This window comes from Hemicordylus capensis, chromosome 1 (genome assembly GCF_027244095.1).
Source record: "Hemicordylus capensis ecotype Gifberg chromosome 1, rHemCap1.1.pri, whole genome shotgun sequence".
Taxonomy (NCBI): domain Eukaryota; kingdom Metazoa; phylum Chordata; class Lepidosauria; order Squamata; family Cordylidae; genus Hemicordylus; species Hemicordylus capensis.
Window position 1 is genome coordinate 183,091,887 of NC_069657.1, and position 26,765 is coordinate 183,118,651.

At 44.1% G+C, this 26,765-nt stretch overlaps 1 long non-coding RNA gene across 2 annotated transcripts in view; it reads left to right on the forward strand.

Annotated features, from left to right (window-relative positions):
• The window catches only part of LOC128339208 (uncharacterized), a 225,487-nt gene that overhangs the window by 102,594 nt on the left and 96,128 nt on the right, over window positions 1-26,765 (forward strand). The gene's annotated exons all lie outside the window — the stretch shown is intronic.

Below are 26,765 nucleotides of genomic sequence, written 5' to 3' on the forward strand. Positions count from 1 at the left end.
GGTGAAAATAATGGTGAATGTTGTGAGTTTATTGTGTGATTATTTGTGCGTGTGCACATACAGAACAATTAGCAGATTAACAGATTCAGTGCACAACTTCCCTCTCTGTTCCTCAGGAGATTTCACACAGATACAGTTGTTTTGATGTTATGGGAGGATTAATACTTCACACCAAGTGCTAAGTGTGCCATACCCCTTCCACCTCAGAAACACAAAAGTGTTAAATGACTGGTGAGAAATCTAAAGCATTTTAGACACTTTCCCCCTCTGAGAAAGGTTTGTGATTGTCTTGAGAAGGGTTTGTGTTTGTCTTGAAGGAATATTCTTCAAGCTGAGAAATTTCCCCCACTCCTTGTCACAGAATTCCATTAGCTCCACCCACCTGGTTGTCTGTTAGGTGCCCTCTGAGTCCACAAACATTCAATCCCATTAAGTTACATTGGGGCAGTTTGGGGGGGTTCTTTGCCCCTCTAGGCCCCCCCCCCGATTTTTGAGAAACTTATGTATCTGCAGGTTGCCCTAAACCTGTTGGTACCTCCCTCTTGCCCTTAGGTGCCTTGGTTATGTGTCCATAACGATAACATCATTTCCAGCTCTTTTGGAAATAGATTTAAGATGGTTGCTAGGAAGAATCAGTTGCTAAGGGGACATGGTGACATTTGGGCTAGGTTGCTGTGAAGAAAGAGAACAGTTAGGATTCAGTGGCTGGAAATGACATGGGGCAGTTGTAGAGGGTTGTGCCATGAAATATCCAGGGGAAAGGCCTACTTAAGAAATAAATCTGGGAAAAGAACAGAAAAGAAGAGAGGCTAGGCAAATTAAAATGAGAGGAAAACTGTTGTCAGATGGAAAGGAGGAAGAAGGAAGAAAAGGGAGAAAGTCTTTTAAATCCTTCCAGGTACCTTCCAATTAGTGACATATTTACCATATTTATTATAGGTTATGCAATACCTATATTAGTGACACTGAAGTGGTGGATAGCTTCTGCCATTTAGGCTCGACCATCAACAGTAAAGGATCCAGCAGTCAAGAAATATGCCACAGACTGCAATGAAGGCCTTGGAAAGGATATTTAAATGCCGTGACGTATCTATACCTACAAAGATTAGAATCACTCAGACATTGTTTTTTCCTGTGACACTCTATGGATGTGAAGGCTGGACTTTGAAGACACAAGATAGAAAACGTATTGACGCTTTTGAACTTTGGTGCTGGAGAAGACTTTTGAAGATACCATGGACAGCCACGAAAACAAACTGATGGATAATAGAACAAATCAATCCAGAATTTTCACTTGAGGCACAAACGACCAGGCTCAGACTATCATACTTTAGACACATTATGCGAAGACCCAGCTCCCTTGAGAAGTCTATAATGCTTGGGAAAGTTGAAGGAGAGAGAAGAAGAGGATGACCAGCAGCAAGGTGGATGGACTCGATTAGAACAGCAATGAATGCACCAGTGAGAGACCTTAAAGGCCAAGCTGAAGATAGATCATCCTGGAGAGAATCTATCTATGTGGTCGCTAAGAGTCGACACCGACTTGATGGCACTCACTCAAGCAAGCAAGCAAGCAAGCAAGCATAGGACAAAGAGGGCCGGTTCCTATGAAACAGACCCTGGCATCCCACAGTACATGTGAAGAGGACAGGGATGTGCTGAGAGCATGCCCACCCTGACGTAACTGAAGGACATCCCTGACGTGCTGTCAGGGTGTTCTTCAGTTGTGTGAGAGGGCATTCATTTGGACCACTCAATCCTCTGCATGTGTCCTCAACAACCCCTGTTTAAATAGGGGTTTAGACAGCATTTTGGGGTGCACGTAGAAGGGCAATTCAGATGAATGCCCCTCTCACATGACTGATGGATGCCCCAGCAGTGTGTTAGGACATCCTTCAGTTACATCAGGATGTGCACATTCTTGACACGTCCCTGCCTTCTTCACGTGTAGAGAGGGCTGCTGGGGCCAGTATCATATCGGGACTAGCCAAGTAATTATTTTATGAGGAGCCTGTTTAACAGACAAGTCTACAGCTAAGAGCAGGGAAAGAACTCCAGAATGGAGAAATGTCTATTTAACGTTAAAGAAGTCTGAAGTAATAGCCACTATCCATAAGTAACTGAGAAGATAATAACAATATATCATCTAATTCAAACCTGCAAATACTGTAGTTTATTGATTTTGGGTTTACACAAAAGATATTTTTGTTTAAAAAGGTAAACCTCTTATTTTTCTTATGATATCCTGATTTGGTTCATCTTCATGTCTAATGTTTTAACCAGCTACTGAGTCAAAGTGGGGAAAAGGAATAAGGAGTGAATGAAAAGTCAAAAAGAGATTTGTATAGCTTCAATGGAACCAACATTTCTCCAAAATGAAATTCAAAGAGATGTTCAGAGTTTCTATATCTGAGGTGGTGTTTTTCCCCAGACAGTGGCCAACATGACAACCAGCAATCCATAGGAACTGACTAGGGGTGCTGTGCAATTTAAAAGGCAGCCCTGACAATGTAGTATGATGGGGTTGCTGTGGAATGACCTAAACCACTTCCAGGCAGCAGCATTGTGCTTCTTTCTGTTGTTTCCAGTGGAAAGGAATGCTGCGCTACTGCCTGGAAGTGGTTTAAAGTCATTTTGCAGCAGCCTTGTTGCTGCACCACTGAGTCTGCCTTTTAAGTTGCTCAAACTTAAAAAGGGTTCACAGTCTAAAAAAAAAACCAAACATAAGGCAGATACCAGCAACAGCCACTGGAGGGATGCTGTGCTGGCAGCAATGGCAATGCAATTCATCAGGACTTGATCTTCAGAGTGGTCAAAAAGTATCTTCTTACACGAGGGAATCTGTTAGCACGCTTGTTGTTTTTCTGATTTAGTACTGGGGTGCTCAGCCTGGTAAACTGCCACCTGTATTGGCCCCGACTTCTTTTCTTTGTTAAAATTATTGTACATTTAATAACCGGTATAATACAAAACCAGATACAAAGTATATTGATGTAGATGATGGAACAAGAACTATCACATAAATCTGAGCATACAAAATTTTAAAAAGACAAAAACAAGACAGACAAAATATAACAAGTTGTTCTGGTAAGAACTAATCAACCTATTTTCCTTCCTCTGTCTCCACAACTGGAATAAATTTGATTCAAATTAAGGTCCACAAGCTAGATCTCTTGCACCTTAAATGTTCATGAGTCCGCCATCTTGAATCGGGGTGGATGACATCATCACAAACTACACAGTTGAGGTGTCCCTATGTGTCCCTGCAACTGTACCCAATTTGGTTCATATTGGTCTAGGCATTGCAAAGTTTATGGGGGGTGGGGTGGGGTGGGGACACACAGACACACACACATGGACACACACAGAGAATGCCAGATGATCTCATAAGCCTACTGGAAAGTAGGCTAAAAATACTACTGGTGACAGCGGTTCAGGGAGAGTGAGGGCAGGGGAAAATACACAGACCTTACCTCTGGTGGCACCCAGGATCCTGTGGAAAGACCAGAAGGCTGACAGACTCCTACAGGTAGGCTGCCCTGTCTCCGCTGCTCAGCTGACCACTGCGCATGTGTGACAGCCATTTGCATGGTCAACATGTCAGTTGAGTGCTGTGCTGCATATTCAAATGGCTGTCAAACATCTGTGGAGGGCAGCTGGACATTGGGGGTGGGGTAGCCTCTCTGTGGGATCCCATCAGCGTCCAGGACTTCCCACAGGATCCTGGACGCCAGCGGTGATGACATTCACCGTTTTTTGCAGGAATTTCCCTCTGCCTTCTCTGCCCTCCAAGAACTGCAATCACTATGTGACTCTAGTATGTGCCTACATCTATGAAGTCTCATTCTCCATGCTTTCCAATGAGAGAGTTTTCTTGTATTTTCTGGGGCATTAATGACATTTTCCAGGGGTTTGGATTTTTTTTGATAGTGAAGGTGAGGTCTGGAACCTACCTGCGAAAATAGCATGTTTCTATTTTTCGTGGTTTGGTCTGGGAGTTTCATGCCAGTCAGTGAATCGATCAGTCAGTCAGTCAGTGAGGCCCAAGCAACTTTGTTTTATAGATATAGCAACTGTCTATATTCAACCCAGTATAGGCATCAACATTATATTGCTATTAATATGCTTCCAAACCTCTGTATCTGGTAGGTGATCTTGTTTCCAGTATCTGACAATTAAATATAAGAAAATATTAATTTTAGGCAACAGCATCTTACCAACGTCTGGAAAATGGACACAATAGATGTCTCTCATGAAATCATGCCTACCAGTAGCAGACTCATTGTGTAGTTTATTTAACTTATAAGAGTTTATACTATATGATGGTCTGTTTGCTGGTTTGTATCATTAAGGTCCCAGGGAAAATAGAGCCTTCTGATGGGCATTTGCAATCTTTTGTAATGATATTAATTGTTTTGAATTACCACTTTTTAAAAAAGGTACTACCTGATGTTTAATAAGTTAGTCATCAGTTGCCTGTGTTCAGTATGTATGTACTTACTTACTTACATCTATATCCTGCTTATCCAGCGTGGTGTAGTGGTTAGAGTACTGGACTAGGACCAGGGAGACCAGAGTTCAAATCCCCATTCAGCCATGAAACTACCCTGTTTCCCCGAAAGTAAGACCTACCCCAAAAGTAAGACCTAGCAGTAATTTCTGATGTACCACTAATTGCCCTAGTGCATTTTTTTGGACTAAAATTAATATAAGACACTGTCTTATTTTCGGGGGAACACGGTAGCTGTGTGACTCTGGGCCAGTCACTTCTCTCTCAGCCTAACCTAGGAACATAGGAAACATAGGAAACTGCTATATACTGAGTCAGACCATTGGTCTATCCAGCTCAGTATTGTCTTCACAGACTGGCAGCGGCTTCTCCAAGGTTGCAGGCAGGAATCTCTCTCAGCCCTATCTTGGAGAAGCCAGGGAGGGAACTTGATGTTGGAAATTCTCTGTGGTGAGAGAATCCCTTTCTCATTATAGCAGAGTGCACAGAGGCACAACACAGCGGAAATTTAGTTAGGCATGCGTGTGTTCTGAGAGTAAAGTAACTTGGAGCCAATTCATAGTTTCAAATCAATATAAAAGGCATTTATTAAGGAACTCCATTCTAGATAGGAAAGTGAGGAGTTAGGATCTCTAATCTATCTATCTAGCTGGATGCAGATGGATTCTGTGCAGGGAGAGAGGCTTGCCATGTTGCAAGGTAGAAGGCCAGGCAGGGAAGAGAGAGAGGAAGTTGAATCCCTAAGAGTAGCAATCTACATATCAAAGGGATAGCATCAGAGCAGTGGAGAAGGGATGACCAATGTCTAGACTCTCTAGCCCTCTGACTTACTAGTCTGTCCTCCACTGTCTGAGACAAAGAGACAGCGCAAAGTCCTTTAACTTCCAACACTTGAAACCTTCTGCTCTTCCCAGAGCGGCTTCATCCCCTGAGGGGGATATCTTGCAGTGCTCACACATCAAGTCTCCCATTCATATGCAACCAGGGCAGACCCTGCTTAGCTATGGGGACAAGTCATGCTTGCTACCACAAAACCAGCTCTCCTCTCAACCTACTTCACAGGGTTGTTGTGAAAGAGAAACTCAAATATATAGTACACTGCTCTGGGCTCCTTGGAGGAAGAGCAGGATATAAATGTAAAAATAATAATAAAATAATAATAATCCTCCAGGGAACCCATAGTTTATCCTCACAACAACCCTGTGAGGGTTTAGGTTGAGAGATAAGTGTACAGTTCTCAGAAACCAGGCAGAGCACTACTAGTGGAGCAGCTGTTTCACCCTGACTCTCTTACCTCTCCCTGCAGCCACCCACACTACAGCTCATAATGTTGCCAAGGATCTGTCAACCCTTGGTGAAGGATTTTCAGGGCAACAGCAGGGAGGAGGCAACACAGCAACAGTGGTGTGAACTTTGTGTTTCACAGAATATTGATCTGTATATGAGCTCATAAGAATAACAACAAAAATACTGGAAATGCTTGATTCCAACATGAAGTTGTCAAATACTATTTCATCTTTTGGACCAATGTAGCAGTATATATTCCATTTTTTGGAATACATACTGCTTGGTACTATACATTACGTTTATGCATGCTTGAATAAGTCAGATCTGATCTGATTCAATTCTGAAAATGTCAAAATTGGATTCTTTGCCCCCTGGGCATGATGGATATTGGGTCAGAGTCAGATTTCTGCTTGGAAATCTGACTTAAAACTAGACACCCCACCCCACTCCCAGAGGTCAATGGGGAAATTAAAAACAACAACAACTAAAACTCACTGGTTGGGTCTATTATTATTATTATCATTATTATTACATCTTTATATCCTGCTCTTCCTCCAAGGAGCCCAGAGCAGTGTAGTACATACTTAGGTTTCTCTTCACAACAACTCTGTGAAGTAAGTTGGGCTGAGAGAGAAGTGACTGGCCCAGAGTCACCCAGCAAGTATCATGGCTGAATGGGGATTTGAACTTGGGTCTCCCTGGTCCTAGTCCAACACTCTAACCACTACACCATGCTGGCTCTCTAGAGCCACACATGTGGGGAAGGAGGGAAGGCCTCCCTGTAGTGAATTTGAAGTGAATTGGTCACTCCCCTGATTGTTGGTGAATTTTTGAAAAATTGATTTTTTTTTTAATTTTGGGGGGAAATCTTTGAATTTGGGTGACATTTTTTGAAATTTTTGAAATTTTGTGAATTAATTTCTGTTAAAAAGACTAAAAATGGTAGAATATGGCTTGTTACTCAGAGGACCCAGCTGTCCATTTCAGCTATGGAAACTTCTGCTGCCTGGATCATCTGTGTGTTGAGTTTGCAGAGCCAAAAAGACAGTCTGCTCATTTTGGGCTACGAGGGAAGGAACTCTTTACCCCACCCTCACCAATCACCCCCTATGAGTGTGTGCAAGACCCTACTATTTTTCAACCTCTTCTCCACATCTGAGTTTAGAGATAGCAATCCAGATCTACTTGTATGTAAAGTGTATTAATGTGCTAAAGCATGATATGAATGCTAAGTATTATTAGGTATTTCTAGTGACACACCTTTGATACTGCAGAACTGAAGGAAGAGCTGAGGAATTGTCACGATGCATGAGAGAGAGAGTTGCTAAAGGCACATAAAGAGATATCTTTGATTCTTTGAGGTGCTGAATAATCAGGATGATTAAGGAAGTCTAGTGATTACAGTTTTCTACTTACAATGTCTATATTATTCTGGAGAAGCAGTAAATGACAGACCTTCACTTAATATACTTTGTAGCTCATAAGCATAATACTTCATCCAGCCCTAGAACGTTAACCATAGTGTTCATTTCATACTGGTTATTTAGGTTTATTGAGTTCTTGCTCTCACACATGTACAAGGATATATTCTGAAAATTGTTCTGTGAATTGCAATTCTATTCAAAGCACATGAAGCATATATCCAGTTAAAGCTAGTTGTGACTAAACTAATGGAATACATTAGCAACCATGAGGCTCTATGTGTGGCGAAGTACAGTACAGTTCCTAAAATAACAAAAGTTAATACATTATTATTATTGGGTTGTACCAAAACAAGTTAGTCATGACTAACCACCAGTGGAATCAATGAGAACAGTTAGTTATGGCTTACTTAATTCTCATTAATTTCACTTCATGGGGCTTGTTCTTGACTAATGCCCTTTGGATACAACTCTTGCTACTATTGGCTGACATCTTGACTTACAATGCACCAGTGCAATGGGCAAAGCACCGCAGCTTCTGAAAAGTTCAGCTAACTCAGTTGCATAACTGGCTCAGCAGTGGGGCAAATTGTTGACTACTTTCCCTTCCTCACAAAGCAAATTGAAAATGTGTCCCACCTGAAAATATGTCCCTGAGAGTCATTCAGCCCTCAGTCACATTTTTGGGTGACACAGATGGCTCCTGGGGAAATGGGAAATGGCTGAAATCCCCCACTCCACACACACAGATACACACACACACACACCAGTATTGAATTAGTCTGGAACTCTTCCCATTGGACTGGTGATTCTTTAGTCAGGAAGTCAGCCATTATTATTTCCGACTGTTTTGATGAGTCTCAGATATGTCTAATTGTATCTGGACTAGTAGCCCAATACACCATCAGAGCACCTTTGCAAACCATCAGAGCACCTTTTAGTGTCCACTTCTTAGTTTTCTTCTATTTCTTTGGTGTTATCTGCCCCCATATATACATTTTCTACTATTATTTATAAATGTTTGCAAGAATGGAAAAATAAGCAACATAATACTGAAATTTCGGTAATGTCTGACCCAAAATGCTTTTCAGGTCAACTCCTGGTCATTGCCAACTATATATACAATTGAAATATCAGTAGTTGCACTATATGGTGGTGGCTGATCAGCTCCAGGCAGTTTTGGAAGATACTGAGGCTATTCTCACGGTCATACAAAATCGGGCTAAGGGAGCCTAGCCTGATTTTGTATGAATGTGAGAACCACCGGACTCGCAGCTGAGCCCGGTCTCACCAAAGCAGGTAACCCGCTGAAATGCCCCTCCCCTTAGCCGAGGTTAGCGGAGCGAGTGCTCCGCTAACCCAGGCTTTTAGATCGTGTGTTGCCATGGCAACTCACGAGTAGACCCTCGACCGGGAGGCTTAAAAGCAGCCTTCTGGCTTGGGGGTCTCTCCAGCATGCGGGAGCTTCCGGGGGCCATGTGTCCCCCGATCCCCACAGCCCCCCGCCGGCTCCATAACGGAGCTGGCAGTCATGTGGGTAGCCAATCCGGCCGCCCAGGGCTGCCTCCCTGCTCATCTGTGGGGAGAGCGGGCTAAGCCTGATCTCCCTGCTAACCCTCTCGAGTAGGGTCTCACTGATTGTGAGACCCGCCTCACTGATTATCTAGATCCGTTCCAAACTGGCTTTAGAGAGGGCTATGGGTGGAGACAGCCTTGGTCGGCCTGATGGATGATCTCTACCGAGGAAAGGACAGAGGGAGTGTGTTGGTTCCTTTGGACCTTTATGTGGCTTTTGATACTATCAACCATGTCTCCTTCTGGATTGCCGGGGTGATTTGGGAATAGGTGGCACTGCTTTGCAGTGGTTCTGTTCCTATTGAGTAGATTCCAAATGTTGTCACTTGGAGATAGTTGCTCTCTGAAATTGGTGCTATTGTATGGTTTCTCTCAGGGCTCCATCTGATCTTTGATGCTTTTTAACATCTACATGAAACTGCTGGGTGAGGTCATCAGGAGATTTGGACCAGGGTGTTATCAATATGCCAATGGCACCCAAATCTATTTCTCCATGACATTAACATCAGGAAATGGCAAATCCCCCTAAATGCCCGCCTACAGGCAGTAATGGACTGGATGAGGGATAATAAACTGAAACCGAATCCAAGCAAGACGGAGGTACTCATGGTCAGGGGTCATACTTCGAAGAACACGATAGAGCTTCTTGTTCTGGATGGGGTTGCACTTCCCCCAAAGAACAGGTATGTAGCTTGGGAGTGCTTCTGGACCCAGGCCTTACTCTGGTTTCTCAGGTTTAGGCCATGGCCAGAAGCGCTTTCTATCAACTTCAGTTGATACGACAGCTGCATCCATTCCTTGAAGATAATTAGGGGTGTGCATTTTGGAATTTTCTTGTTTTGATTTGTATCTGAATCAAAACACCCCCATTTTGTTTTGTACCCAAATTTTCTGAATCCAAATCAGCCCTGTTTTGTTTTGTAGCCGAATTTTCTGAATCCGAATCCAAATCGATTTGGATTTTTTAAAAGGGTACCAGGGCAAAAAGAGTGGGTGGTGCTGGTAGTGTCCAATGCGTGGAAGCTACCACCCAAATTTCAAAGGAATTAGGCAAAGGGCTGATTTTTTTTAATTTTTTAAGTTTACACATCTTTAAGAATTTTCCCATAGGGAATAATGGGGATTCCATCAAATGTATCGCTTCAAATCAAGGGGAAAGGGATGACCCAGAGTGAAGTGTGGTGGGTGGTAGTGCCCAAAGGGGGCAAGGAAACTTCCAGAATTATCTCAAAAGAATTAGGAACATAGGAAACTGCCATATACTGAGTCAGACCATTGGTCTATCTAGCTCAGTATTGTCTTCACAGACTGGCAGCGGCTTCTCCAAGGTTGCAGGCAGGAATCTCTCTCAACCCTATCTTGGAGAAGCCAGGGAGAGAACTTGAAACCTTCTGCTCTTCCCAGAGCGGCTTCATCCCCTGAGGGGAATATCTTGCAGTGCTCACACATCAAGTCTCCCATTCACATGCAAGCAGGGCAGATCCTGCTTAGCTATAGAGACAAGTCATGCTCAACCACAAGACCAGTTCTCCTCTCCATTGGGCAAAGGGCTGATCTTTTGTGAATTGTTGAAGTTTACGTGTCTTTTAAGATTTCTCCCATAGGGAATAATGGAGGTTTCAGCAGCCCCATAATTCCACTTGGGGGGCACTGGGGTTTCCCAGAGCGAGGGGTTGTGTAGTGCACATAGGGTGCCAACCACCTCCATACCCACAAGCCCTTGGGGTACTGGGTTTTGGGTTTCTGAGGTGTTCATTGTAGATTCTCTGGTAGTATATGAGATTTTCAGTGAAAAACAAGAATCCACTCTCATATGCTACCAGAGAATCTATACTCAGAACACCACAGAAACAACAGAACCCAGCACCCCATGGGTTAGCAACCCTTCCCCTGGCCAGTGCGGAGTCAGTAAAGAGTGGCAAGAAGCAAAAGAGCCAATGGGGAACAAGGAGGGAATTGTCAGCAGGTTAGCCCATGATTTAGGTCACCGATCAGAAGGCTGGAAGGGTGGGAAATTCAAAGAGATGTCAAACACAAAATGGAGACTGACTCAGAGATCACCACAAAATGGAGGTCCGAAACAACAAAACGTTTTATAGCCGAAACAGGGACGTTTTTTGTATACAAAACTTTTAGATCTGGAAAATGGGTGTTTTGTTTTGTCTACAAAACACCCCAAACAGGCTGTTTTGGGTACAAAATGTTTTGTATCTGAAACATTTCGCACATCCCTAAAGATAATGATCTCAAAACTTTGGTACACTCTCTGGTAACCTCTAGGTTTGACTACTGCAATGCGCTCTATGTGGGGCTGCCTTTGTATGTAGTTTGGAAACTTCCATTGGTTCAAAATGCAGTGGCTAGATTGGTCTCTGGGGTGTCTCAGAGACATCATATTATGCCTGTTTTAAAGCAATTGCATTTGCTACCAATAGGTTTCCAGGCGAAATACAGAGTGCTGGTGATTACCTTTAAAACCCTGAACAGCATAGGACTGGGTTATTTAGGAGAGCACCTTCTTCCACATGATCCCCACCACACACTGAGATCATCGAGAGAGGTCCATCTCTATATGCCACCAGCTCATCTGGCAGTAACTCAGGAGTGGGCCTTCTTTGTAGTCGCTCCTAGGCTGTGGAATGCATTCCCTATAGACATTTGTGGTTTAACATCTTTGCTTGCCTTCAAAAGAGCCCTTAAGATGCATTTTTTTCCAGCCAGGCTTTTAGTACTCTTTAATTTTTTTTTAATTGGTGTTTTTAACAGTTTATTTTATTTTGTTTTTCTTGTGTATTTTTGTGAACCACCTAGAGCTTTTTGAGTCGGGCGGTATATAAACAAAAAACCACACAAAACAAATAATATGAAGTATCTGATGATCATCCAATAGGGAAGAATGTCTGATATTTTAGAACTTTTCTGTAGACTTAGCACAGCAATTTGAATGGTGTGTATGCAAGCCATACAACCCACCTCCTCCATCACCTCCAGAACTACTTGGGAATTCTATACTAGGGAAGTACATATTTACATAGACTATTATATACAACATGGATGCATATATAGTCATTCCAGCCATAAATAGTATGGAAAAGCATGAGTATCTTTTTTTACGTAGGAAAAGATACAAGACAGGACAGACAAAACAGTAACACATTCAATCATCAGTTTCAAAATGAATGAGACAAGCAGGTAGGGTTTTTCCATTAAATGTCAGTAACTCACAATATACAGAGCACATTGTTTGACAGAAAGGATATGTGTTTTATGGGAGCACAGTCATGTGGATCAGTAATAAATATTTGTTATATTCCAGCATTATTTATCTTGGACAGCTTGAGTCAAAATGACTTTGTGAGAGTGAAACATAAAGAACTGAATATGACATTAGATTTTGTGAAATAAAAAGGCTCAACATTACTTTCCCCTTTAGAATTCTAATAAACCATTTCCTGTTTTTGAACTTTGTCTTTCCAGATATAATTTAGGGATTGGTTTTGCACACCTAAGGGAAGTTTTAGTCTTGTGTTTTTCCAGGGAATTTTTTTTAATGTTACATCAGCAAACACATGTTTGCTGATTAACAGTAACACAATGTGGAACATTTGCACTTAGCACCTTTTAGAGTGGTGATACTCTTCTGTTTAGCGAGGTGAGAGCAACTGGCCCTATCCAATCCCAGCACAGGATTCCTCCAGTGGCTGTTGCTGGTGTCCATCTTAATGTTTCTTTTTAGATTCTGAGCCCTTTGGGGATAGGGAACCATCTGATTGATTGATTGATTATCCTATATAAACTGTTGTGAGAGCTTTGGTTGAAACATGGTATATTAAAAAGTAGTAATAGTAGTAGTAATTCACTTCTTCTTCCGTGCAATCCTTCTCACCGCTGTTCCCTTCCCTACCAGCCAAGCTTATTTTTGGTCTCAGAGTAGGTGGGTGATGAGGGTATATGCCAGTGATTGAACTGAAGACCGTATGCATGCAAAGTTTGCACTGAACTGTACACGTTTGCAGAAGATACTCCACCCATTTCTAGCTGTCTCTTGCTTCCCTCTTCCACAGCTAATTTATACTGGGCTAGTCATAGTCTGTGATGCAATTTACGGGTGAAATTGAAACCGCAGGTTTGTCGATCCTCCGGTTTTGTGTTACATGCGAATGTGGCCTTTGTGTGTTGCAACCCTTGTTATGGTTGCAGTTGTTATTGAATGACCAAGAATGTCCAGACCCTGAAACTACTTGACCAATCACGTGTATTAATAGAGCTAAAACAAAGAGGAGAGTTTAGAACTTTGGATCATTGTTTAGGACAGGGTTTCCAAGCTTGGGTCCCCAGTTGTTGTTGGACTACAACTCCTAGTAGCCAAAGGCCATTGTGGCTGGGGAGTTGAAGTTCAGCAACTCTTGGCTTAGGTGATTGCTCAGCAGTAGATGTTGTATCTCTAGTCAATCTCCTTGTACTGGTTAACCTATAAAGCTCTATATGCCTTGGGGCAAGATACCTTGATCACATACAAGCCTGCCTGTTCACTGAGATTGTTTGGAGAGGCTCTTCATGAAGTGCTCCCTTGTGTGGAGGTTTGGTGGTTTGCAACCAAGGGACTGGACCTTCCAATAGCTGTGCCCCAGTTTTGGAATGCCCTACCCAGGACTGTTTGCCTGGCACCTACTCATGAAATTTATGCACCAGAGAAAATGGTTTTATCTACACATGCTTTTTAGAAACAATGGCTGATGTCCCGACTAAGTCATTTTAAAGGACTAAATTTCAATAGAGCTTCCATTGAGTAATTTAGTCAGGATGCCTGCCCGTAGTTTGTGCTGGTTTATTTCTGCTTTTTAAAAGAATGCGGCTATTTTGTACTTTCTTACTTTATAATTGGTTTATCTGATCTTTATTGTTATATTATTGGCTTTTGTAAGCCTTCTTGTAAATGACAGGATCGAAATCTCTCAAGTAAATAGATAAAAACTCTGGTAAAATATGTTTTCTCTCATTTGCTATTTGGCTTCATTTTACTCCTTAGAAGCCTCCTTAGGACCTGGCCTCTTTTTGTTTGTCGGTTGCTTGGTTCTATAAAAGCTGAATGTTCCTCAGTTAGGAATGGTGACCTGGGTTTCCTTTAGAATGAATCACATCACTGAATTCTGTTGGGCTGGATTTTTGCATCATGGGTCAATATGTTCTTTCAGTCAGCTCAAATCAACTATATTCTGTTCAAAATCTTCAAAACTCATCACAAAACTCACGAGGATGCCAACATAACTGGAATAGAAATGCTTTCTGTGTGATCATTTGAAACCATGGTTAACTTGGCTGACAAACATAATGGGCAAAAACTGCTTCAGCAGGCCCCCTATTTGTTTCTAAACAGAATTGTCCTACATACATGTGGTGTTTTTTTTTTTGGCCTGAGACCTGATAGCTATAATTTTGTGAATGAGTGTGGTGAAATCTGTAATCATATAGTAATGATGTTATGGTTGCTTTCTTGTCTGGTTTGTAGTGATTGCTTCTTTTGAGACTGTGAAAGAAGGAAGATAAAAGGAAGTTTCATAACATAGGTACAACGATAAACATCCGGGAGTGTAATCATTCATTAATAAAGCTCCCAACATTTGTGAACTTAGATGCTGATGCCAGCATTCACATATATGTTGGGTATACGGATGAAAATTGTAAGTGACAATGAATGCTGCAGAAATGTGCGTGTGCATGTGCATGCACAGCTGAAGATAGCAATGCTGAGGCTGTCTCGGGATGTGGGAAGTGATTGTAGGTAGGACTTTTCCGTGTCTATAATGGGGCTTTTGTATTTTTGCATATGTAGAATGAGTGCGTTCTTGTATAAGCAGGCATGGGTGAAGATATCAGTGGCATCTCTGTAACCAATGTGCTACTGCTACGTTGAAATTTGTTTGTGTGGAAAAGTTCTTAACCTTTGGCTGATCTAAACTGTCGTAAATTTATTCCAACTTGGATTGCAGGGGAAAAGTGTTTCGGATGATGGCAACGAATCAGACACTCTTCAAAATGCACAGCACCCAACCCTAACCATGGCCCAATTTTCCCTCCTGTGCTTCAATATGCTCTTGGGCTTCTGTTTACACATCCCTGTTCTGTTTGCTCATATAATTGCTGCTAGACTCTGTGTTAATGGTTTGAACTTTATCTGTTCACAAACACTAGATAATTTTTCATCTTGGTGAGGTACACCCTGTAATTAATAAAGGGATATTATTAACTCCTACAGTGTTCCCCTACCAACAACTCAGATTATAGACAGTTCACCCCAAACATATAATGTGCATTAAATGCAACAACAAAAAAAAACATTAAATGCAACAAAAAAAAACCCTAAAACCAATTTCAAACAACACAATTCTTCTATATAGTTAATTTGAACAGTTGAAATTTGCTCACAGAATTCCTTTCTTGGATGGGCTGGTTTCTCACATATATCTAACTGCATTTGCCATCACTTACTTCATTACTTGTAAGCCACCTAGTGGCACAGTGGGGAAGCAACCTGCCTAGAGAGCAGGAGGCTGTTGGTTTGAATCCCTGCTGATATGTTTCCCAAAATGTGGGAAACACCTATATCGGGCAGAAACAATATAGGAAGATGCTGAAAGGCATTATCTCTAACTGTGCGGGAGGAGGAAATGGTAAACCCTGCCTGCATTCTACCAAGAAAACCACAGGGCTCTGTAGTCGCCAGGCAGGGGCGTAGCAAGGTTGGAATGGGCCCAGAGACGAGATTTTAAAATGGGCCCCCCCCCACTCAAAGTCCAGGGCCTCCGCACACCCCAGGCCCCCAAGGATTTAAGTCTGATATTCCAAAATAAGTATGCTGCCTGGAAATACATTTCACTGAATACACACACGCACATGTCACAATATATAGTGATATACATTGAGTACTATACATTTGTTTTACTTTTAATGCCTAGAACACACTAGAAAGATGAATGATTAAAATGGACCCCTTGCTGCAGATTAGCAAAGGAGACTTTCAACCATGCAGGGTGAGCCTATGTTTGTTTTCTCAGAATTCTGAACAAATTCAGTCAAGTTCGATTCCAGGAGGTTTTTCACAGGAGGCTTTTAAAGCCCTTTAACACACATCTCCTCTGGAATAGAGGTGCTGCATTCACATGTTGTCCAGATTTACCCTGAAGTCCCTGCAAGTTATTGGGGAGCAGTTCACACACAAGAAAAATAAAATAAAATAAAAGCACAACACATGCTTCACAGTTCTCACTCAGACCTTCTGGGTTGCAAAACAACTTGAACATAAGTGCATTTATAAATAAATGAATGAATGAATAAAATAAATATAATACTGTTTCTTCCAGAAGTTTTTGTAATTTTCTGCCATGAAACAAGCCACTTATAGGACTTTTTAGATAGTTTTTTTAAGCCAGCAATTTTTCCAAGCTGTTTAAAAATAAATATTCAGAGACTTCTCAGTCCCTCCCCCCCCCCATATCCAAGCCCTATGGCAAGCAGATGCCTATATATCCGGGGGTGGGGGGGGCAGGGAAGGTAACCACAAAAAGGAGTTCACACTCTACCTGGCAACAAGGAGTCTTCTGCTGCAGAGAGCAGTGGTGGCCACTCTGGCTGCCTCCTCCTTCCTGGCTGGCTTGGGCCCTACTGGAGTTCAGGCTTCACAGGCTACACGGAGGCCTCCGTGGAAGCCCCGCCCACCCACCAATCAGCTGAGAGGCGGGAAAAAAGGAGCTCTTGGCAGCTTGTCTGCTGCCTGGATTGCCGGCCAGGAGAACAAGCTGGAGAGACAGCGAACAGGGCAAGTGGCTGAGGGGCCTTGGGGCTGGGCAGGGGGCAATGAGGATTCACATGAGGTGCCTCTGGGGGGCACCTCCAGGCAGTGGGGCCCCCAGACAACTGTCTCCCCTTGCCAGATCGTTGTTACGCGCCTGTCGCCAGGAGCCGACATCGACTCGATGGCACAACCTTTCCTTTTGACTTCATTACTCAACATTTTGTGACTGGCAGCTGAATATGTAAATTGACTCTTTGGGTGGCCCAATCTCAGTACTTTGATGCTTGGTCTATTCTGGCACCTTCTGTGCATGCTCAGGCCAGTGGCTATCAGAGTGGCATTTCCTAGTCCCCTAAACCACACTAATGCCTGAGGGCACGTAAGAAAAGTGTGGCCAGAATGACCCATTTCCTTGAATCAGAGGGATGCACTCAGACAGAGGCTTCCTCATGACTAGAAATGGTGATACAGCCAAGATTCAACCTGGGGGTGAACTGGGGTGCAATGGGAGCAAGCAGGCATGGCAACAGGAGCAGGGCAACCATCTGCCATCCAAATGTTGGTTTTTTAATTTGGTAATGGAAATTCAGGGCTAAGTGCAATTTTTAACTCTGAGGCCGGAATTTCCAAAACTGGTCTCTACCATGGAGAGAAGGTCTGTTTCCTCTTGAGAAAGAGAGAGTCTTCTTGAATTATCCTCATATTGCTTCACTGAATATGAACTTCCTTGTGGAAAATACACAACTGTGCAGCAAAAGCATGTGAACAGTAGTATACTCGTGAGTCAAATGGGCTGTAAGCCAGAATTTGGCTTTTTAAAAGCCAAATCTGGCCACCTAGCCACACACCCTCTTTGTAATTACCTATAAGAGCACCTAACACTGCTCACTTGTATTCTATCTAGTAATCTTTTATATTTTGTCTTTTAGAAGTTTGTCCCAGTGGGGATCCTGCAGAGAGAGTGTGGTGGGTGGAGTCAGAAAGGAAAAGGAGGGAAAGGAGAAGGAGAAAATGGCTTTGTTCTGAATAAACTCTTAGTGGAACCTGCATACGATTTCTTTGTGTTTATGAGGGAAGCATTTATAAAACATCACCTTTATGCATGTAGTAACTCATAGCCCCTCCTCTTAGTTTCTGTCCTGCTGAAGACTCAACAGCAGCAGGAGGTAGAGATGCACCCTGACCAGTTTGTGTTATGTGCTCAAATGATGTTGCTGACCACTAAAGCCAGTCTTTCATATGTGAAACTCAAAATGTGTTGCTCCTTTGCACAGAGATGCAAAGGAGCCTTGCCACATGAACATCGCTTCCCCTCCAGCTCCTGCCAAGTGTTGGATTTCCCTGAGGTTTGTCTCCGCCATCCATTTGTCTTGATGGGCTTTGCAGCTGATCACGGAAGCTTTCTGCCTTGTTACCCTATAATTGCTAGATGCAGAAAGATTTCCTGTTGCATTCTGCATTCTCTTGTGTATCAATACTGATTCCACGCACCGTTTGGGTGGAGGGGGATGGATTGATATATTTTTCAGATTTATCAGCCCATCATCCAAAGCTCCAGAGGTGGTTAATCTTGCTGCTGTACACATCAATATATTATTGGTTTGAGAAATTCTATCTCCTCTCCTGCAAAAGACCGTAGAAGCCCAAAGTTATGGTAATGCAGCTTTTATTGATTCTCTGACACAAACAATGAGTTTGAAAGTCCTTCATGATGATGTTAATGAAAGCCACATATTAGATCAGGCCTGCACAAACTTGTGACCTAACAAGCCACATGCACACTGCCAGCCATATATGGCAATGCATTAAGGGCTCAGTAAGTTTCCTGCATTTGGCAACCCTTGGGGACTCCAATCTGAGGGTGTAGATTGTTGAATACCTAGTAGGCCACCCTGTGAGGATGGTGGGCTATGTCTGGCACAACAAGTCAAATGTTGTTTAGACCTGTATTAAACTGGTGTTGAAACAGATGCTCATTTATGTTTATATTGGGATAGGTTGTTTTGAAAATAATTTATGCCCACTACTAAAAACACGTGTGCTCCTCTGATGTGCATATGGCACACCCTGGTTGCAGCTACCCCATTCACTCTTATGTGAGAGGCAGCTCCCTGCCTACAAAGCAGTGCTAGAATTACAGGGAAACCATTGAGGGCCAGCCCCCTTATCTTGTATGCAAGTGGCTTTCTCCCAAAGGCCCCCACAATGGCCCTGGGCCTTTAAGAACAAGTCCATTGGCTATTGGGGAGGCTGGGAGAAGAAGGAACTGCTGTCAGTGGTGTAGCCACCACTGGACTGGAGAGGTGAGACAAATGTTCCTGGGCCACTGGGGTCCCCTTGGACCCCCCCTCCCCAAAGCACACAGCCAGTGAACAAAACACTTGCCGGTTGGGAGACGGGGAAGGGGGCAGCATTTCTGTGTCCTGATGCCAGCCTTGCCCCCTGTGTGCTGACATGCTAATGTAGAGGGCATGGCTGGCATCAGGGCATGCACATACTGCCAGCACCTACCCCTCTCCCAGTTGATGAGTGGTTCCTTTGCAGTTGGGTCCTTTCTCTTTCTCCCTTGCTCAGAGTGACGGAGAGAAAAGAAGCACCCAGCTGGCAAAGGAACTGCTTGCTGACTGGCAGGGGGATGGGTGGTGCGTGCATGCCCTGATGTCAAACCTTTCTCCACCCCCCACATTGGCATGCTTCAAACGTCTATGCAGTGGGAATGGTGGTGGACACTGGAGGATGCATATACACCCAAAGGTGCACCTAGGTAATTTTGGAGCCTGGACCTAAAGGTCTTAGGAGGCCCCCCTGCTGCAAGTTAAGCATCATTTTTTAACCTGTAGGTTCTTGAGGGCACAAACCACACCACCTAGGACAGACTAAAGAGGATTTGGGGGGCCCCAGGGTGGGTGGAGGCCCTGGACTCTGGCCCCGAAGTCCAGGGGTAAGAGCGCCTCTGCATACACCACCTGTCCCGATTCCAGAGGTAGGCGGTGGCGAAGGAGGACACAAAGGCAATGGGGGTGGGCTACAAAGCCGTGGTAGTAGGGCCACCACCAACCTGCTTATGCTCCTGGGTGCCATCACTACCAAAACACACAGCAGAAGCAGAAGCAGCTACTCCTGCTACCACCTCCTGCTACCATTGCCAAGGGACCTGACAGTGTTGGCAGCTCCTCTTCTTCCACTCTCCATTCCCATTGGTTAATGGGGATGGGATGAAACAGAGGTTCCTCTTCCTCCCATCTTCCTCTTATTCTCTGAAATTGGGAGTGGGAGGAGCTGCCGCTGCTGAAGATTGTCCCCATCCCCCATTGGGAAGGATGGAAGGAGTCACTGCCCATCAGATGCCACTTATCACCTGCTGGTAAGCTTGTGTGTGTGCAAGGGGGTATGCTATCCAATGTACTATGGAGACCCCAATGCAGGGCTTTGCCCTAGGGCTTGCCACAATCTGGTCCCTGCATTCCGTTGGAACGTGCACTATGCTTGCATCGGAGAGGCTTCCCAAAGTACTGCTTCCTTAACTGCCTTGCCATCATAATAGTAGAACAGATTCACCACATGGATTGTGGACATCACTAGCTTTGCCTCCATGTCCTTCTCAGTGACTGCCAGGAATGTAGCATTGGAGGTCTGGATGCACACAACACAATGGCTCTGATCAATCCAGCGAACAAATATTACATCAAGGAAAGGGTTAATTCCCAACAGCTCTACCTATGGCAAATATAATGTATGTCCTCGCGATTGGATTCCAGCCTGTTATGGTAGTCTGTGAAGGGATTAGCATCTGTTCCCTGTTGACATTATCCAGCCCATTCCTAATCTGATAAACTTCAGGCACATCCCTTCCCTTCCATGTCTTTCCTAAACTGGTTAGGTCCGGCCTCATTTGCGCAAATCAGCCTCAGATAGATGACATTTTACAGTATTTATGCCATTGTTAGTTTTAAAAGGATCCCTCCTGCATTCTGTATATCTTGACCATTTTCTCCTTTGCACATTTCAAAATGCAAAAAATGGGCTTTTAAAATCCTGTCTGTATTGTCACCATTTTTATTTATGGTTGCTTGGCCTGTGGTTTGCTGATTCCCATACCCTTATTTGCTCATTGCTGGAGAATCTGAGCCTGCAGCCATCTTCAGCCAACTGATTCTCCTTGGGTGTTCTTCTGCTATAACCTTATCACAGGGAGAGTTTATCTCTTGTGCACAGAAACTGGTCTGTTCAGACTGTCCCTGACTACAGCTGTTGGACACAGCTGGCAGCTTTTGTGGTCTTTCCAAGGTTTTAATGTGAAGTCCACAAGGATATTTTGCATAGAGACTTTGTGAATCAATTTGTCTTAATGAAGTAGAAAATGGAAATCTCATAAACAGCTCATTTTGAAATATGCCACATTTGAGTCAGAATTTAATTTTTGTCAGGGCTCAGCTGGCATTTGTTTTGCATGTCAAGTTTCAACCCTGCAAATTGAGTAAGAATAGATGAGACTGTCCTTGAACATATGCAGAGTGCATTTCTTTAACCACTGAGTTAAAGACACAGGAGTCACACACATCAAAAATCAGAGAAAGCCTTCCGAATGATTGTGTGTTCTTTCCCAAACAAGATGAGGTCTAGCATCTTCTTTTTGCTGACGAATTAAACACTGTTTGACTTCAAAGGAAGGGCTGTGTCACAGCAGATCTGAGAGCTCTCCTAATCTCCTAATTGATTTAATTGATCTATATAAAAGTTTAATGATCTTGCCACAATTCATCTCAGGAAAGCAACAGAGACAAGAGACTGAAAATAAGCCTGCTGAATTCCTTTACCATGAGAATTAATCAGGCTTTTTGAGTTTTTAACCCAAACACTTTTAAAAGTCTAGGTTTTTTTAAAAAATTAACACGTAATTAAAAAGTGTTCAAGATTTTAAAAAGCCCAGCTCCCCCCGCTCCCAATTCCCCCTCCTTCCTCAAGGAAAAAAAAAGACGTTTCTTTTCTCCTGCTTCAAAAGGCTGCTGCTTTGAAGGCTGATACGATCCAAACTGCCATCTGTTTCAGATTGAATTGGGGGTGAATTGAAGATGGATCAGAACAAATCACTCCAGAACTGACTCAGCCTTCAAAACTCCCCCCCCACCCCCTGTGTACTTACTGTACTGGGGCTGTGGGAGAGTGAGACACTCCTGGTGGTGAGGGATTGTTTCAAATGTGTGTTTCAAATGCAATCCAGAAAGAAGGTTCTGGGAAAGTACTTTGGGAACTGTAGTCTTTTCAGAGTCTTCTGCAATAGCCAAAGCCTCTGAAAATTCCACAATTGTCAATAAATGGTTTCTCAGGATGGCTGTATTAAAACTACCTACCAACCAACCTCTTCCTGGATTCCATTTGAAACAGAAGTTGTATATCACAGCTATTGCTCTCTCATTACTGGGAGCATCTTACCTCTCTTGCAGGATTGGGCAGAGGATTTCTGTGTTGTTAGTAGAAAATGGAGGGAACACCCAGGCCGAAAAACACAACTGCTCTTTATTGTTATACTCAGGATCTGCAGAAGGTCCACCCAACAGCTACAACTCCAAAAAAATCACAGGAGCTGCAGAGAAATAAAAAGCACAGCTAAACATAGCACCCCCTAGCATACATAACACCCCTTGCCCCTTAGCAAACATCCAACATGGGGGAATCCTTTCACAGGATGGTCTCTGAAGTATACTGGGTGTAGAAGGTCCAGGGTACTGCACCTTGACGCCACAGGCAAGGAACAACTATTACTCTCATACCTTGCTGGCTCTGGTAATTCCACCGGGAGTGTAGCAGACACATCCCCTCCAGATTGCTTCAAGGAAGATGCCTCTGATAAGTCTGTTGGTACCATCACAGTCTGGGAAGAATGCCTTCTCAACTGATCAATGTGATGATGCCACACTAGTCCATCTGCACATCGGTCCATATATGACACAGGTCCCGTGACCTCAGTGATAGCGGAAGGAACCCACCTTGGTCCAGATCCATCGTTCCTTGCCAAAAGATGTTCAGGTGGTACAAATGAAGAGAAAGTGGGTGCTGACAGAGCAGCATCCAGAGCACATTCCTGTTTGTCTTGTAATTCCTCAGCTAAACCTGGGTGAAGATGGTCAAGACAGGTTTTTAGACATCATCTCATAAGTAACTCAGCAGAAGTGACTCCTGTTGTTGAACAAGGAATAACATGTTGAACAATCAGAAACCTGGCAAGGTGTTGGCCAATCTCCTCCAACTATTTGCTTCAGGGCATCCTTTGTTGTCTGCACCATTTGTTCAGCAAGTTCCTTGAGGGATGACGAGGTGCAATTGTGACAGCCTGGATATGGTTTCTGTCCATAAAGTCCTTAAACTAAGCTGATATGAATGTGGACTCATTATCCACGATAACGGTGCCAGGCAATCCATGGGCTGCAAATAAATGGCATAGTGCTGTGATTGTTGTGGGTACTAAGACCACTTCATTGAAGTAAAAATCTACCACAATCAGGAAATTATTTCCCTGAGATGGTCCTGCAAAGTCAATATGGATTCTTGACCAAGGCTTCTTGGTCACTTCCCAGGGCAAGGTAGATGCTCTTGGTGGCTTAAGCCGAGTAGCCTGGCATGTGCTGCACCCATTTACAGTCTTTTCAATGTCTGAGTCAATTCCAGTCCACCAGACATAACTTCTAGCCAAAGCTTTCATGTGAACAATTCCGAGATGTATGGCTAAAATGGTTCAACCCCCTTCTGGAACAACACAGTTTCTCCACAAAAGACATCCTTTATGGGCAGACATCTCATGTTGGTGGCTTTTGAATGGCTTAAATTCTTCTGGCAGTTCTTAAACTGGCCAACCCTTCCACGCCCTGTTTAAAACACAAGCCAGTTTGGGATCAGTTTATGGTTCAGCCTGAAGGGGTGGGCCTGGGAGGGCCTCAAGTATCAAAACCTCCATGGGAGCAAAATCCAGGGTTTGAAGTGGCAGCTGACTCAGAGCATCAGCATTAGCTATTGTTCTTCCTGACTTATAGACAAGTGTATAATCATAATCATTAAGCAAAAGACACCAGCGCTGCATACTAGGTGACAGTACTAGCCTACGGGCTTATAATTAGAGATGATTCCCCAAAAAGGCTTGTGTTCAATATGAATTTCAAAGGCACAGCCATAGGGATAGTTGTGGAACTTCTTGACTCCTCCACAGTCTGACTTTTCCATTAGGTTTCAGTACTGGCACAGTTGGTGTAGCTCACTGGGTTTCTGTGACTGGTTCAAGAAGTCTTTGAGGCTATTCACACGATGGGGTGAAATTGGGCTAGCAGAGCCTAGCCTGATTTTGCCCCATCGTGTGAACCACTGGGCTCGGCTGCGAGCCCGGTGGTTCCTAGGTGGGTAACCCGCCTAACTACCCCCACCCTAAAACCAGGTTTGCGGAGTGAGTGCTCTACAAACCTGGTTTTACAGATCGTGAGTAGCTGTGGTTGTGCCGTGGTTACTCTGTGCCGTGGTTACTCATGGGTAGACCCCTGGAGGGGAGGCGAAAAGCCCTCTCCCCAGTATGCCCTGCGCTCTTGCACAGGGCATACTGGAGCTTCCGGGGGCCGTGCAGCCCCTGAGCTCCATAGCCCCTGCCGGCTCTGTCACAGAGCTGGCAATCATGTGGGCAGCTGATCCAGCCGCCCAGGGCTTCCTCCCTGCTCGTGTGCGGGGAGAGCAGGCTTAGCACACCCTCCAAAACTGGGTCTCGCTGATCATGAGACCCGGCTCTTTGTTTGATAAGGAAGCTCTTCTTATTGAGAAGAGCTCTGTCGGGCTTGCGAGGAGAGTGGGCTTAGCTGACGATCAAAGGGCAGCCGTGGGGTGGCTGGATCAGCCGCCCACACAACTGCCAGCTCCGTCACAGAGCCGGTGGGAACTGCAGGGATCGGGGGTTGTGTGGCCCCCAAAGTCCCAGGATGCCCTGTGTGAGTGTGTGGAGCATCCTGGAGAGACCTCCGAGCCCGGGAGGCTGGCCGCAGCACTCTACTTGTGTGTTGCTGCGTGCCGCGACGACACATGAGCAAAGAAATGAGGTTAATGGAGTTCTCGTTCTGTTAACCTCGTTTAAGGGGAAGGTTTCAAAGTGGGCTAGCCGCCTTGGGAGCACTGGCCTTGCCCACAAGCCCGGTGGTTCCCATGATCGATGGGAAGTGGGCTAAGCTCCCTTAGTCTATTTTCTGTTGATCATTGGAATAGCCTCAAGGTGTTCAAACGCTTCCTCTATTTTTTTTTAAATAGGGCAAAAGGGGGTTGGGGTGGGAGGCACTGCTTTGCAGTGGTTCCAGTCTTACCTCTCGGGCAGATTCCAGATGGTGTCCCTCAGGGACTGTTGTTCTTCAAAAACTGAACTTCGGTATGGTGTCCCTCAGGGCTCTGTATTGTCTCCTATGTTGTTTAGCACCTACATGAAAGCGCTGGGAGAGATCATCAGGAGATTTGGTGCAGGGTGTTATCAGTATGTTGATGACACCCAAATCTTTTCCTCCATATCAACATCATCAGGAGATGGCACAACCTCCCTAAATGCCTGCCTGGAGGCAGTGATGGGCTGGATGAGGGATAACAAGCTGAGGCTGAATCCAGATAAGGCGGAGGTACTTATTGTGTGGGGTCAGAACTCGGGATATGATTTTGATCTTCCAGTTCTGGATGGGGTCACACTTTCCAAAAGGAACAGGTATGCAGTCTGGGGGTACTTCTGGACACAAACCTCTCCCTGGTGTCCCAGGTTGAGACAGTGGCCAGAGGTGCCTTTTATCAGCTTCGGCTGATATGCCAGCTGTGTCCGTTTCTTGAGATAAATGACCTCAGAACAGTAGTACATCTGCTGGTAACTTCTAGGCTGGATTACTGCAATGCGCTCTATGTGGGGCTGCCTTTGTATGTAGTCCAGAAACTGCAGTTGGTCCAGAATGCAGCAACCAGGTTGGTCTCTGGGTCATCTCAGAGAGACCATACCACTCCTATCTTAAAAGATCTACACTGGCTGCCAATAAGTTTCCAGGCAAAATACAAGGTTTTGGTTATAACCTATAAATCCCTAAACAGCTTGGGCCCTGCATATTTAAGAGAATGTCTTCTTCGCTATGAACCACACTGCCTATTGAGATCATCTGGAGAGGTTCGTCTGTAGTTGCCACCGGCTTGTCTGTTGGCTACTCAGGGACGGGCCTTCTCCATTGCTGCCCCGAGGCTTTGGAACACACTTCCTGCTGAAATAAGAGCCTCTCCATGTCTTACAATATTTAAAAAGGCAGTCAAGATGCATTTGTTCACCCAGGTTTTTAATTAGATATTGTTTTAATTGTTTAAAAAAAAATAGTTTTAACAATTTAAATTTTAAATTGTAAAGTTTTAACCTTGTTATTTGTTATTTTTATTGTTTTGTTGTAAACTGCCCAGAGATGTGCATTTTGGGCAGTATACAAATTAAATAAATAAATAAATAAATAATACATAAAATAAATAAAAGGATCATTTCTGGCTTTCATGTGAATTGGCGCAACAGATGAATCCAAGTAGAATGGCAATCCCTTTATAAGATCCCAGTTCCTCACAAAACACCTTGGGAAATCTGTCAATCGCTTCTGCTAGCTGCTCAGTAGTAATGGTATGAATTCTTTGGGCACTGATTCCTAGTGGTGGGAACCAGTTCCTCCCTAAGAAGTTTTTGTGTTCTTCTTTTGCAACAATGAGTGGAAACTTCCCTTGGTAGGAGCCATACTGCACATACACATTGCCGTTTCCAGAAAGCTCATCCAGAGAATATATGACGGACTCTAGGGATGTGCATAAAACCGGTTCTCCCGGTTCGGTTTGGATCCGAACCGGGTCCGAACCGAACCAGGGTGGTTCGGTTTTGGTTTTGCCGAACCACCCCCCCGGTTCGGTTCGGATCCGAACCGGTTCGGATCCGAACCGAACCGGTTCGGATCTCAAAAAATAGCTGGTTTGAAAGGGGACCTTGTGTTCTACCTGCCACCCAAATTTCAAGTCGATTGGACCTTCCTCTGATTTTTGGCGATTTTTTAAAGTTTTAGTGACTTTGGGGCAGTTCGGGGGCATAGCATGGGATCTGGGCAAAAGGAGTGGGGTGGGGTGGTAGTGCCTAATGGGTGCAGGCTACCACCCCAATTTCAGGGGG